At 38.4% G+C, this 15,434-nt stretch overlaps 1 protein-coding gene across 1 annotated transcript in view; it reads right to left on the reverse strand.

The window, feature by feature from the left end:
• The window catches only part of CNTN3 (contactin 3), a 244,471-nt gene that overhangs the window by 153,964 nt on the left and 75,073 nt on the right, over window positions 1-15,434 (reverse strand). The window lies entirely within an intron of this gene.

Consider the following 15,434-nt stretch of genomic DNA (forward strand, 5'->3'; position numbering starts at 1 on the left):
ACTCATTTCATAGCTTTTAAGGGTTGATATAAATTGCCTTTGTGGTGACTATGAAAAGTAAGGTAGTGTATGTATTTTAAAATACAACTTGAAAAATTTCAACTTTGAAAAATGCAAAAACCAAAATAATCTTCTTCAGATTGATAAAACTACCAACTGTAGACATGTATGAATTTTCTGAGCACCATAAGTCAATACATCAAAGGGAACTTAGAAGGCCTATGTGTTTTCGTTTTATTGTTACTGAAAAACAGTATTATATTGCTAGCTTATAAGCATGGAATAAAACAATTCAGCAAAACTCACATATGTGTGACTATAAAAGGAGAAAAAATAGTGTTTATGGACTTATTTTATTCAGAAGTAACCCTACAAAAGTGATATAACGTAGCATTATATCATCTTAAATCTATAACCAAATGCAGCATTATCAAAACATTAAGGCTTTTGAAGTGTAACTGAGCTGGAACTGCAAAATTGGACCATCCAAATGTTTCCCAAAGACTAAGTGGAGGAGTACATCATATCAGAATGTAGCCCATACATGGAAAAATAATTTCAAATCATTATATTTTGACAACCAAGTATGCATCATAATTACTGATTTTCTGTCCAGTTCCTTGTTATCTTCTGTTATATAACTTCACAGCATAAAACATATTCATCACTGATTTTACCTAGAATACACCAAAAAGGATAAAAAAAAAAAAGGTTCTACAGAAACTAACAATGTCTCTTCACCTCCATAGGTGAAAACCTCTTTTGCCTAAACACTAACACTGTCACAGGTTTGTCCATTGCTCTGGACATTTGCAGTGATACTATCGCTACAGTATATAAGGGCAAAGAACATTATTTTTGGATACCTGATGTGGCCAGTTCATGGAGAACATGCATTAGGAAGAGCAAACAAAAATAACTGCAGTGGCCTTAAGTGTTTTCCCAGCTTTTTTTTTTTTTTTAACCCTAGGGACTATAGAGATAAAAGTAGTATAAATATCCAAAAAGTTTCAGATTACTGAAATATCCTGGCAGATTATATATGCAACCCAAACCCAAGTCAAGGCTGCATATGGTCTAATCTTGACAAGAACTGTATCAGAACAAGCCCTGTTTAGGAGTCAAAATAAGTAAGAAGTCATTCCAGAAATTATTTGGTAGAAACCTCTCAGATTTTTCTTCCTGTCTCCTAATTCTTGCAAAATGTGACATTATTCACATTTTGTGAGCCTCTAATTAGCCAGATTTTAAGAAGAAACCAACTTCATAAGGAGCATCTACAAAGAACTACAACTAGCATCATATCTGATGGTGAAAGACAATGTTTTCTGCCAACATCAGGAATACGACAAGGATGTTCATTCTAGCCACTTGCAGCCAACATCATACTAGAAGTTCTGACCGCTGCAATAATAAAAGAATAAAAAATAAGAAGCATACAGTTTCTAAAGGAAGAAATAAAATGACCCCTATTTGCAGATGATACGATTGTCTAAATAGAAAATAGGAAGGCATCTACAAAAAAAAAAAAAAGCAAATCAAAAAATTCCCACTACAAAGTGAGTTAAATAGGTCACAGGATACAATTTCTAGAGAGTAACAATAAACCTGCAGAAACCAAAATTAAAGACACAAAATTGCTTACAATCATTTCAAAGAAAATACAGTACTTAGGTATACAGATAATAAAACATACAAAGGATCTATATGCTGCAAGTTACAAGATACTAATAAAAAAGAATCAGTCTAAATAAAGTGAAGACACCTACTGTGTTCATGGATTGGAAGATTCAGCACAGTTTCAACTGTCCACAAATTGATATATAGATTTAATGTAATTCCTATCAAAATTCCAGCAAGGTTTTTGGTTGGTTTGTTTTACTTTTATATTTTTTGTAGATGTAGACAGGCTTGTGCTAAAACTTACACAGAAAAAGCACAGGCCCTAGAAAAACTAAGACAATCCTGACTAAGAAGAATAAAGTGGAAAGAACCACTCTACCTAGTATTAAGACTTATTATGTAGCTACAATGAGCGAGACAGTGTGGGAACGGCAGAGGGACAGATACATAGAACAATGGAATAAAACAGAGAATCCAGAAACAGATGCACACAAATATGCTGAGTTGGTTTTTGACATATGTGCAAAAGCAATTCAGTGGACGAAGGACAGCCTTTCAATAAATGGTGCAAGAGCCACTGGACAACCATAGGAAAAAAATGAACCTTGTTCTCAACCTCGCTCATACATGAAAATTAATTCAAAATGGATTTGAATGTAAATGTAAAACATAAAAATATAGAAATATAGACCTTTTAGAGAAAAATATAGGAGCACATCTTTGGGATCTAGGGTTAGGCAAAAAGTTTTTAGGCTTGACAGTAATAAACTGGACCTTACCAAAATATAAAACTTTTGCCTTGTGAAAGTGCATGGGAATAGGATGAAAAGACAGGCAACAGACCAGGAGAAAATATTTTCAAATCGCTTATCCAGTAAAGGAATAGTATCCAGAATAAGTCCTCTTAAAACTCAATAGTAAAAAATGAAACTATCCAATTAGAAAATGGGCAAAACAATGAACAGGCATTTCACTGAAGAAGATATAGAGATGGCAAATAAGGACATGAAAAATGTTCAACATCATTAGCCATCAGGGAAACAGAAATTAAAACTGCAATGAGGTATCACGGCACACCTATCAGAATGGTTAGCGACACCTATCAGAACTACAGTGACAACACTAAACCCCATAAAGGATGTGGAGAAACAGAATCGCTCATACATTGTTGGTGAGTGTACGATTGTACAGCATTTCACAGCCACTCTGGAAGCAGTTTGGTAGTTTCTTCAAAAACTAAACACACAATTGCCATATGATCCAGCAATTGCACTCTTGGGCATTTATCCCAGGGAAACAAAACATATTTTCACAAGAAAACCTGTACAGAAAAGTTTGTACAGCTTTATTCATAATAGCCCTGAACTGGGGACAACCCAGATGTCCTTCAATGGATGAACAGTTAAATAAACAGTAGTGCATACATTTCCTGGAATACTACTCAGCAATAAAAAGCAATGGACTATTGATACACCCCACACTTGGATGAATCTTCAGAGAATAATGCTAAGTGAAAAAAGCAATCCTGAAAGGTTACATGCTGTACGACTCCATTTATATAATATTTTTTAAATTACAGAATTTCAGAAACAGAGGATGCATTAGTAGTTGTCAGTGTTCAGGGAAGTTGGGGCAGGGATATGGGTGTGGTTATAAAAGGGCACTGTGAGGGATCTCGACCACAGTGTGGATACACAAACTATACATGAAATCATTATAGAGAACTAAATACACACACACACACACACACACACACACAAATAAGTACATATACAACTGGGGAAATCTGAATTAAAAAACAAAGATAAAATCCAGCTCTCCATATTTTTTTACTTTCTTTCCTCTTCCTCCACCCCACCTACAGGCCGCAAGTGGCTCACCTTGATTGCCCTTCTGGTCACCACCTGTGCTGTGCTGCTCTAAAATATCCCAAGTTCTGGTCACACCCTGGAGACAGTATCTCCCAAGATATCAAACGGAGGTATGCAGAGCCAGGAAAGAAATACACTCTTTACTTTGACTGCTTTTCCTATGAATATGCACATGGACCATTCCTGGTGTATAAAATACTCTACCTTGACACCTGTCTGTTAATTTTATTTATCGGGCTAGGTTTTCTATGGGCTGCTCAAACACTTCACACTTTCAGGTTGATCTCTCCTAGAGGGGTGAGATAGGGAGGGTGGGAGGGAGACGCAAGAAGGAGGAGATATGGCGATGCATGTATAAGTATAGTTGATTCACTTTGTTTTACAGCAGAAACTAACACACCATTGTAAAGCAATTATACTCCAATAAAGATGTTAAAAAAAAAAAGAAGAGGAATCAGCTTGCTAATGCAGGGGACATGGGTTCAAGCCCTGGTCTGGGAAGACCTCATGTGCCATGGAACAACTAAGCCCATGTGCCTAGAGCCCGTGCTCCTCAACTAGAGAAGCCACCGCAATGAGAAGCCCGCGCACCTCAACGAAGAGTAGCCCCCGCTCGCCGCAACTAGAGAAAGCCCGCACGCAGCAACGAAGACCCAACGCAGCCAAAAAAACCCAGTAAAGTTTCTAAGGGAAAATTCTACCATGGCAGGCTATAGGTGTGTCCTAGGAAAATAAAAATGGTTCCTTATGTAAAAACAATGGCTTGCTCAACAAGTTCAATAGTATCTTAGTTTTCCTTCCCCAAAAGCAGAGCCAAGAAAGGACTTGAGTGATCTGCGGTGTATGGAAGATGATCTCGGAAAGTAGGAGGGAAGGAGTGGGGTGAATAAAAGAGGGATGGAAGAAAAGCCACCAGCTGGTTACATTACTGAAGCTGCTACTGTAGTCAATAAGGGACTGATTCTGCATGAATCTCTGGTAAGTGTACAGAATGCCTTCTAGAACCATCACATTGAAAGACGGGAGTCGGGGTATTTGAATATAGGCTCCCAACCTTACCAGTGAAGGGTTTTCCCTGGGGGCAATCATTTTCCCCTACCCCTCAGAGCTCTCACTGTAAACTTTCATGGAACTGTCCACCCCCACTGCACATTACTCAGAGGTGGGCAGAGGGGATTTAACACATTTTGGGGATACCAAAAATGTCTACTGCAAATAGATTTCATACTTAAAAGCCCAGCCTTTTTACAGGTTTTACAACAAGTTTGTGTTGTAAGTTTCCAAGCAGACTTACATATTCAGTATTTTCTAAGCCTCCTTAGGGAACAGGGAAGCACTTAATAAAATCTTAACGTCTTCAGGAACTGTCTTTGCTTTTTAAACACAGTTGAAATACTGGCACAATGGGTGAACTCTAAGCACCTAGGAATACTTTACAAGACCTTTCCCCACAGATATATCATAATTCAGCTCCTTCCCTGCCTCTCATCACCCCATTGCTCCAGCAACCCCAACTCTCAGCCACATACACTGAAACAATAACAAACTATTTGGATTTCCCCAAGCACAAAATGCTTGTCAAGAATCATGCAACTGTGCTCTCCCACTTCTTCACTGACACACTTTTATTCATCTTCAAAACCAGCTTCATCCACATCCCTTTTTTGAAACTCTTGAAATTACCACCATCCTTTCAATTCTGTTTTTTAATTAATTAATTTATTTATTTATTTAGGCTGCGTTGGGTCTTCGTTGCTGCACGTGGGCTTTCTCTAGTTGTAGCAAGCAGGGGCTACTCTTTGCCACAGTGCATGGGCTTCTCATTGCGGTGGCTTCTCTTGTTGCAGAGCGTGGGCTCTAGGCGCGCGGGCTTCAGTGGTTGTGGTGTGCCAGCTCAGTAGTTGTGGTTCGCAGGCTCTAGAGTGCAGGCTCAGTAGTTGTGGCGCAGCGGCTTAGTTGCTCCGCGGCATGTGGGATATTCCCAGACCAGGGATCGAACCTGTGTCCCCTGCATTGGCAGGCAGATTCTTAACCACTGCGACACCAAGGAAGCTCCCAATTCTGTATTTTCTATATTTTTCTATTTTGTTCTCCTATCCTGGGGGTCCACCAAGATTAGAACACCATCATTTTCATCTTTATATCTCTAGGCCATTACATATTTGTTGGCACTGAGTGGGTCATCAACATACATTTGCATCCATCATATCATTTTCCTTGGAATCTCCATGGTGGGTCCCCCACCGAAGTTGAATCCTCTGTGCCTGGGTTGCAGATTTCTTAACTTTCTACCAGTGAGATTTAGGAAAAGAAAACAGGAGTGGGCCCACCAGGGATCCTGTCTTTGCTCCACCATAATCCAGATCTGCAAGATTGGAGGAGTTACAACTTGATCATCTGTGCTTCCCAGCTTTTTATTTGTAAACTGGGGACAACACCTGCCCTCTGAACCTCACAGAGTTTTTTGAGAGAGGCTCTCTAGCATTGCAGATCTGCAAGCCCTTTGAAAAATAAATAGAATTCTAGAAGTGCAAGGTTCCCTTATTCCTTCTGAGACTCTGGTTTTACAACTCTCCTTACTTCAGTCTCTCTCATCTCATCTATGATTTCAAACAGGCAAAGATCACTTCATCTAAAAAGCAAAATATATCTTCCAATAACTCCCATGCTCCACTTTTCTTAAACAAATCCTCCTTCCCGCCATGACCATCTCTCTGTTTCCTTCCACTTTTTAACTTGGATTGAATTTAAGTCTGGGTCCTCTGGAGTCAGATAAACCCATCTACAAATCCCTTTCCTGAAACTTAAGTGTTTGACCTGTGGTAGATTACTTCACTTGCTGATCCACAGTTTCATCATCTGTAAATTGAGGATAATAATAGCAATTATCTCTGCTACTGTTGTGAGAAAGAAATAAGATAGTCTACGTCATTTACTTAAAACAGTGTGTTCAAAAAATAATAGCTAGGGCTTCCCTGGTGGCGCAGTGGTTGAGAGTCCGCCTGCCGATGCAGGGGACACAGGTTTGTGCCCTGGTCCGGGAAGATCCCACATGCTGCGGAGCGGCTAGGCCCGTGAGCCATGGCCGCTGAGCTTGCGCGTCCGGAGCCTGTGCTCCGCAACGGGAGAGGCCACAACAGTGAGAGGCCTGCGTACCACAAAAAAAAAAAAAAAAATTATGTGGCAACACTACAAATCATTTTCCTTCTCTTTGAAACTAAGATCTCCAAGTATACCAGAGGTTTGAGATAATTCTGAAAATCTGCATGAAAACCATATTTTTAAAGTCAGTTTGATTTTAACAGGGCCATAGAAAAAGCCAGCATTCATACACAAAACATTACCAAATATAGAGAACTATTTTCAAGACTATCTAAGAACGTTATATTTCAGAAACTAACCATCATTGGGTATGTCACAGAGGAATTCTAATGATTAGTTATACAAAGATGTGCTTGGTCTTTTCACTTAGAAACGTCTACTTGCCAATTTGGAAATAAAAAGGTCACATAAAATGACAATATTCTGAATATCTGAACAAATCACACCACTTCAATACAGTTATCTTAATAATATTCTCAAACATTTAAAAAAAGCTTTTTAACAGTCTAGATTAAAATGTCTTAGTGGCTTCTTCAGCAAAGAATTTGAAGCTAGATTTTCGTTAGAGTCTCTGCTACTAAAACAAGCTCTGTGGTTTTACACAATTTTCTCAGACTCTTTGATATGCAGATTCTTCTGAAAAATGCAGATAATATGACCTGCGTTAGAAACATGCTGAGAGGTTATGTGAGAAAATAAATGCAAAATTCTTGGAATGTATTAGATGCTCAGTAAGTATTAGCAAGCTGCTTCCCCCCCACCCCCAGGCAAGGATAAGCTCTACATATCCTTCTATCCTCATCTATCCAGACCTATGTCATTCACACCCAGATGAAAGTTTCCTTTCTCACCTGAAGCGTTCAACAGTTACTCCGGTTTGTCTATATTTAACCTTTTGCTTTTAACAGGCATGTTTCTCTTCCCAGGAACATCATAATTTCTATTGTTTTCCCCCTGCAATTAGTAGAGTAGTTGCTAAGTAATACTTGTTGAAATTCAACACATGAAGTGAGTTTTTTTAAAAAAGCTCCTGTTATTTGCTAAACTGGCTGAGTCACTGAGACTGTTTATACATTTCATGGAACAGTTGCCATTAAGACACATGTGATTTTAGCAACGAATATATGGTGTTACATTATATGCTTACTTCTATCCATTACAGGAATAATGGAAAATAAAAATAAATTAGCATAATGCAATAACCCTCCAACACTACAAGAAGAAATATCAAATATTGAATCGTTACCCTTATTTACAAATAGACAGTTTATTTTTGAATGATTCCCTCAGCAGCACATTACCAGACTAATAGCAGGGCTCACAGATGATAAGAACGCCTATGGTCTGGCATTCAAAGATCACCTTTGTTACAGAGAAAGAAGCTAATTAGATTTATTTTAATTATATGATCACTTCATACTGACAATTTTCATCAAAAAGAGAAAGAGAGACACACATCAAAGATTAGTTATGGGGCTTCCCTGGTGGCACAGTGGTTGAGAGTCCACCTGCCGATGCAGGGCACATGGGTTCGTGCCCCAGTACGGGAAGATCCCACTGCCGCGGAGCGGCTGGGGCCATGAGCCATGGCCGCTGAGCCTGTGCGTCCGGAGCCTGTGCTCCGCAATGGGAGAGGCCAAAACAGTGAGAGGCCCTCGTACAGCAAAAAAAATATATTAGTTATGGACCGCCTGAAAAAAATACTTACCTAATTCAAGTTAAATGAAGATTACTTTCTAAAGAATCAAAATGACTTACACATGTACAGACCTCTTGAGATTGACATAGTTTATCTCATATGATTCTCAGCAATAATCTGTGAGACAGGCAATACATATGTAATTATTCTCAATTTTTACAAGAGCAAACCAAGTCCATGAGAGGCTAGATTTTGCCCAAAGCTAATTAGTGTCAGAGGCAGGCAGATGACACATCCTCTGATTTCTAACTTGGAGATAAAGGAGGACCATCACATCTGAATTACAGTTTAAGCTTTTGACTCCTTTTCAGTCTTTAGAAATTCTACCTTAGAAATCTGCAATGGATAATTCACAAGTCATATTTAAGGTATGTTCATTCTTTCAATCATTCATTCAAATTATTCAACAAGTGCCAACAAGGCTGAGTGAAAGAAGATGTCTTTACTCTTCGGAAACTTGCCAACTTGTTTCTTAACCATGCAGTGCCTTGATTTCCTCTTTGTCAACAAGGAGGGATAACACCCACCCAGGAATCCCTTGGGGTTTGGTATAACAACCAAAGGTACTGATCAACGAAATAGAGCTTTCAAAGTGTAAACGACAGCAAAATATTTAGGTGAAATGCTCCTATTTCTCATCACTCTATAATCTTATGTAGCTTTATGTTTCTTCAAAGTCATTATACAATACTATAGAATGTATTTACTGTTTATTTATTTAGTACCCCCTCGCATCCTGGCTAGAAAGTAAGCTTCACAAAACTATAGTCTTTCTTCTGCTTCATTTTTACATCCTGGGCACATATTATGTGTTAAGCATATAAACAGATGTTATCATATGATTTCAATAAAGCCTCTCACTCTCTTATGCCCCTATATTAACAACACATAAAAACTAATTTGTCTGTTGGTGAAAGATTGATAATATCTTAGATCATTACCTTGGGCACAGCTGATGTCTGTTGTTCTGTTGCAGAGCTCCTGAATTATTAACTTAAAGCTTAAGTTATAAAGTTACAAAGCAAAATAGCTAGAAAAAAATCTCCCCCAAAATATAACTGTGAAATTTAAAGAAATGTGTGTATTTCTCCCTAACTTTAACACTGGTCACTTACTGTGTCATGTATATCTATTTCAAAACTTTTATAAACAAAGGTACATAATTTAAAACTAATAGGGAATAATAAAAATCTACATGTGTGACAATGACTTCTTATTAATTTCTATGAAGTCTTTAAAAATATTTAACCCAGAAAAAAATGAACCTAATATATATTTAAGAAAATAAAGGCATATGTTATTTTGTCATTTTAACACCAAACCCTAAAATAAACTAAAGCATAATAGATGGATATAAATATTATGATAGCCTGCTTGTTGCCATGGAAACATCACTATCAGCAGACCTCTGAATGTGCATTTGCCTGTGTTTCTCTGAAGAAAGCAACCACAAATTCATACCACTTTTTTTCTTTATAAGTTATATCTGAGTTCCAGAATAAGCAAAGAACAAGAGTGCAATTCTGTGGTACAGAAATGCATTACACATGATACTAGGTGACACATGGATCCATTAGTCTACTAGATCCCCTACACTTCAGTACTTAAAGAGCTCCTGAAAAAGGTTTCTTGGTTTAAATTTTTAAAGCACAAACATGTATACAAATTAGAAAGCAATTAGGGCAAATGTGCTGATGCAGAGGGTAAAATAAAGTGAAAATGGGACAAATGTAAATATAGTGTTGTTAGAATAAGTGGGCCAACTTATTAAATGGGTTATATTATCCTTTGGACCTGTTTATTGAAAGTGCCAGCAATCATGAAGCTGGTAGGAGAAATGCACTCCATCAATTCTGTAGATGATGCTTCTTTCCATAAATAAATCTTCTTCTGCATTTAACCAACACGAAAACTTAGGTTACCATTCTAACCATTCTAAATATTCTAAAATATTTCTCCCTAAGTATATATTCTGTAAGCTTCACTTTCTGAACACTGAGATTGCTACATTCCTGTTCTATTCAATTTTGTTTCCTGTTTAATGATTACATAATCAGGTGGGAGGCTGTTACAGTAAAATAGATTAGATGGGAAATGTGTCCAAAGTAAGACTGTAGAAATCAGAGAGGAAGAGAGGGATTTTAGCAATACCTCTACAAGATAAAATTAGATAATCAATATTGTGTGGATATACTGATAAAAAAGAAAGTGCTAGGGGAAATACAAATTCCTTTGCATGGCTTATGCAGGCGACTGGGATCTGAACCCTGTCTATCTCTTCTGCACCATCTCTCCACTGCCTGTGGCCCATTCCACACTTCAGTCAGATGGAATTCCCTTCTCTAAGCTGCATACACACAACTACTTCCATCTTTTCAGGCCTTTTTCTTCTGTTCCTTCCAGGTGGCTAACTACCATTAACTCCTAGCCACCCCTAGTCTCATCTTAGGTACTGTGGCCCCCATATGAGATCTGTTTCTTATCACAGCTTAGTGGTTTTACACACCACGTACTATGTGAGCTTCATGAGGGCAGGGAACTCTTGGTCAAGACTTGGCACTTAGTAGGTGCTGTTTTCGTTTCCTGGGGCTGTTGTAACAAAGTACCACAAACTGTGTGGCCTAAAACAACAGAAACTTATTGACTCACAATTGCAGAGGCTTTAAGTCTAAAATCAAGGCGTTGGCAGGGCCATGCTCCCTTTGAAAATGGTAGAGGAATCCTTCCTTGCCTCTTTCTAGCTCTCGTGGCTTGATGGCCATCTGGCATTTCTTGGCTTGTAGATACATCACTCCAATTTCTGCCTTCATGGTCACGTGCATTCTCCCTGTGTGTCTCTGTCTTTACATGGATGTCTTCTTCTTATAACGACACTGGTCACTGGTCAGATTAGGGGCCCACTGAACTCCAGCATGACCTCATCTTACCTATTTACACCTCCAGTGACCCTATTTCCAAATAAGAGCACATTCTGAAGTACTGGGTTAGGACTTTAACGTATCTTTTTTGGGAGGACACAAATCAACCCATAACAGGTAGTGAACAATATAATAAATAAAGCCAGTAAAAATGTTATGTTTGGGGCAGAAGGGGCATTCAAGAATAGAGACATAGGCATTTCTCACTATACCCATTCATACTTCCTGTGGATATCCTACTGAAGGTCACACTTCTTACATCTTGTCCCAGAACTTTTCACCTATCAGACAATGAAGTATGTTTAATCACAAGCTTCAAGATCGTGACATAATTCTTTAGACTCTTTCTTTGTCCAACAGAGCTAACTTTCCAGTTTTCAGCAAATACTCTTTTTCTTGGTGTTGCCTATTCCCAACCCAACTGGCACTTTAAATGTGGCATAGCTTCACTTAAATTTTTTTTAAATTACCACATTAACTAAATTTTGATACACTTCTAAGAAAACCACTTAAATTCAGGTACTTTTAGCAACAATTTAAATTTTCTTAATTATAAACCTGTCAGGAACTAGCTGAATATGGCCTGTTCCTTTACTGCTCAATGAAGGGACACTACCAACCATAAACAATTAATTTTTTTTCTTTTTTTGGCGGTACGCGGGCCTCTCACTGTTGTGGCCTCTCCCGTTGCGGAGCACAGGCTCCGGACGCACAGGCTCAGCGGCCGTGGCTCACGGGCCCAGCTGCTCTGTGGCATGTGGGCCAGGGAAGCCCAACAATTAATTTTAATTGAAATCCACAATGGTTAAAACTAGGTAATGCTGAACATAAATGATTCTGAATATTTTTACATACCACCAAGCTATCTTACTCGTGATGCCACACATGCTAATACAGAAAGATGATAAAAAAAACTATACATAGAAGAAATTAAATACAGCTACCTTTCTTGAAGTCAGCAAACAGAATAGCTTCAAGAAAGGATGTATTACCTAGACAGCTACTGCATTATTACTCCATGATGAATACTGTCTTTCAGTATGCTTGATGCCTCTAACAACATTCATAATATTTAAAGCACTAATGATGTATTCTGGTTAGGAGGTTAGCTGATGTTTCCAATGCAACACTTTCTAGAATGTTACAATCTTCTAACAATAACATATGGAAGCATTAAAACTACTCTTGGGGCTTCCCTGGTGGCACAGTGGTTGAGAGTCCGCCAGCCGATGCAGGGGACACAGGTTCGTGCCCCGGTCCAGGAAGATCCCACATGCTGTGGAGTGGCTGGGCCCGTGAGCCATGACCGCTGAGCCTGCGCTTCTGGAGCCTGTGCTCTGCAACGGGAGAGGCCACAACAGTGAGAAGCCCGCGTACCACCAAAAAAACAAAAACAAACAAACAAAAAAAACCCCAAACTACTCTTGTTTTATGAATGCTTTCTACTAGAATCAGTGAAATTAAAGAGAAATGCTTTAATAAGATATGTATTTAACTAAGACAGTAGGCAAAAGTAGTGCTACTAAGGCATGAATTTGGAAAGCAATACATTTTATGCACTACCTTAATGTGTATCACCAAAGCAACGGTAACAAAAATGAGGAATGTGACAATCATGCTAGTGGAGAAAGATGTGCTCCCCGTCATTAGGAATCACAGGACAAGAGAGGGCCTCTGTGATGGCATCAGTATATACTCTTCATTAGTGTTTGAAAAAAACAGAGGGGAAACTCTAGTAATTTGCCTATGCTTATTGGTCTGGGGACCTGATGTCAGGACTGCCACCCATGGCTGCAAAGGAATCCTAGATAACATACAGTAATCTAGCAGCCAAAGAGCTGGGTTATTAAATACCCTGACCATTTCTCTTCCCACTCTCCAACTGCCTACCACTGCCTCCCATTAGCCAAAACCACCCAAAAGCCACATGGCAAGGGAGCCCTCTGATGTAGTCCATATGGGTCTCCTTGGGCAGACAACAGGGTGGAAAGTGGATGTGGAAGGACAGATGGAAGACAACTAGCACAGCTTGTTTTTTTCATTGTTTTCTTGTCAACCAAGTGAATAAAGGGATCAGTAATTACATGGAAAATAAGACATACTAAGATGCTCCCCCAAACATTTTTAATTGAATTTAGTTGAAGGATCTGGCATTTTTGTCTCCAGTGAGGTCACAATAGTCCTCTCACCACCTGTCCTATTTTCAAGTTCAAGATTTACCATCAACTTTCTCTCTTAGAATGAATGATCTGGTTTTCAGACGTTATTATCCCTTAAGTGAGGAGTGCATAACGAGCTCCACTGCTCCAAGTTTTTAATGGTAGGAAAAGGGATCGTTTAGACATCAAATTAAATCGCTCTACTTGAAAAACATGATGTATTTTATAATGAAGTGAGGAAAACAATCTCAATAGGTTGTTTTTTCAGCTACTTGGAGAATAACTCATTCTGGCAGATCCATCGGGATGCAGCCCAGCTTCCAACTGGATGATCCACTGCAGCCCACAGCCTGATGTCATTTTATGGATGAGGCACTCAGCTGGGAACATCTGCTTTAAGATTTTCCAGGTTAAAGCTTTGTCTTCTATGCTACATGGGGCAGAACTCTAGGGTTTTTTAACCAACTGCTTACACACATACTCAACCTGATTCAAAGATCTTCTATGGACAGTGAATCTTTCCAGGCTACCTTCAGGAAATCCATGATATACACCCACACTGAAGTCGGCAAGCCCAGGGTCTAGGTGAGAATAAGAGGGCAACTTCACCTTCCTTCCTTCTTTACATCCATTACAAACAAATATTTTTGCAGGGTGGAAAGACGCATAAGTAGACAGGCTTCTTTTAACCAACAACATAGAATAACGACAGAACCACTAGATACCAGTTTCACCTGAGGACACTAGATAAAAAGGGATTGAGACATTTGTCTTGGTCTAGAAAATGAAAGACTGTGATAATGTAAATACAAACTCTCTAGTCATCCTTATTCTCCAATATGCGTAATTTATTACTTTAATTTAGGGCAGGAGAAGGCAAACCACTTGGATGATTCTGACAAGTGCATAACGTATAGAGTGTAATAACAGGCTCTCAAGTCAGGGTGCCACTTGGTAACCCAAGCAACTCAAATTACTTAGCCTCCCTACACACACCTAAGGTTCTAAGATGTAAAACAAGGAGAACAGTATTATATACATTTCTGGGGTTTTTTTGAAGATTAAATGAGAGACCATATACAGGGACAGGATAAACCCTAAATATTAGCTATTATTATAAGGCATCAGCCCAACCAGAAGTGTCTTTCATGGCTGTATTTAATGCAAGGCCCTCAGTCTACCAGAATAATACATTTCACAAATATTTTTCTCTCTTTTGCAAAACATTCCTTGTTTTCTCTGTTATACAATATCCATCACTATACATCCCACATTCATCCATGCTTATTTAGTTCAAGGAACACAATCTCTTCTGACAGCCATATATACTTTCTATAACCCAGATGAAAAATGTATAAGCCAACATGTTTCATTTGGTTATAGCTATCAGGATACTTCCCAGCTGTTAGAATCAATATCTCCCAGGTGCCTCTCATTCTTTTAAATGGTCTCCTTCCATTTTTATCTGTGATTCTCCTATTTCGTACTAATTTCCTTTTGTAAGCCAATTCAAGTCTTTTCAGAAGCCACTGAGTATAAATCATGAAGAAATATCTATGTATTTATAATAAAATTAATGGAGATTCATTGTGGCTTCTTATTGCACCTGCTCTGGGGCCATTTCATTGGCAACTGACATCCTACCACAAGGAAGACAAAGTAGGAGAAAAGGACTGAAAATTAAATTAATCATTTTTAGATGAGATTCTGAGTCTTAAGTAAATCATACCATTACAGTAAAGAGTTTAAATCTGAATTATTTATATACTCTTTTAGAACACTGATCTCTTTAGTCATCTTTGCTCAATTAAAAAGAAAACCAGCCATCATTTTTAATAGAGAAAAGAATGAAATTCACTTTGGTTTAGAATAGTCAGCAGGGAAGCATGTTTAAAGTGTAGATTCCCAGGCTCCAACTAAAGATTCTGATTCTGCAGGTGGGGGAAGGCCTTTGGATTTATTAAATAGAAAAAAATATATAAATATAAATATAAAATAGATATGTCCAGCTAGTGATTTGAGGGCCTCACATTTTAGTATTTTGCATAAAGGGGTAGTCTAC

The sequence above is a fragment of the Mesoplodon densirostris genome, chromosome 10 (assembly GCF_025265405.1).
Source record: "Mesoplodon densirostris isolate mMesDen1 chromosome 10, mMesDen1 primary haplotype, whole genome shotgun sequence".
Lineage (NCBI taxonomy): Eukaryota > Metazoa > Chordata > Mammalia > Artiodactyla > Ziphiidae > Mesoplodon > Mesoplodon densirostris.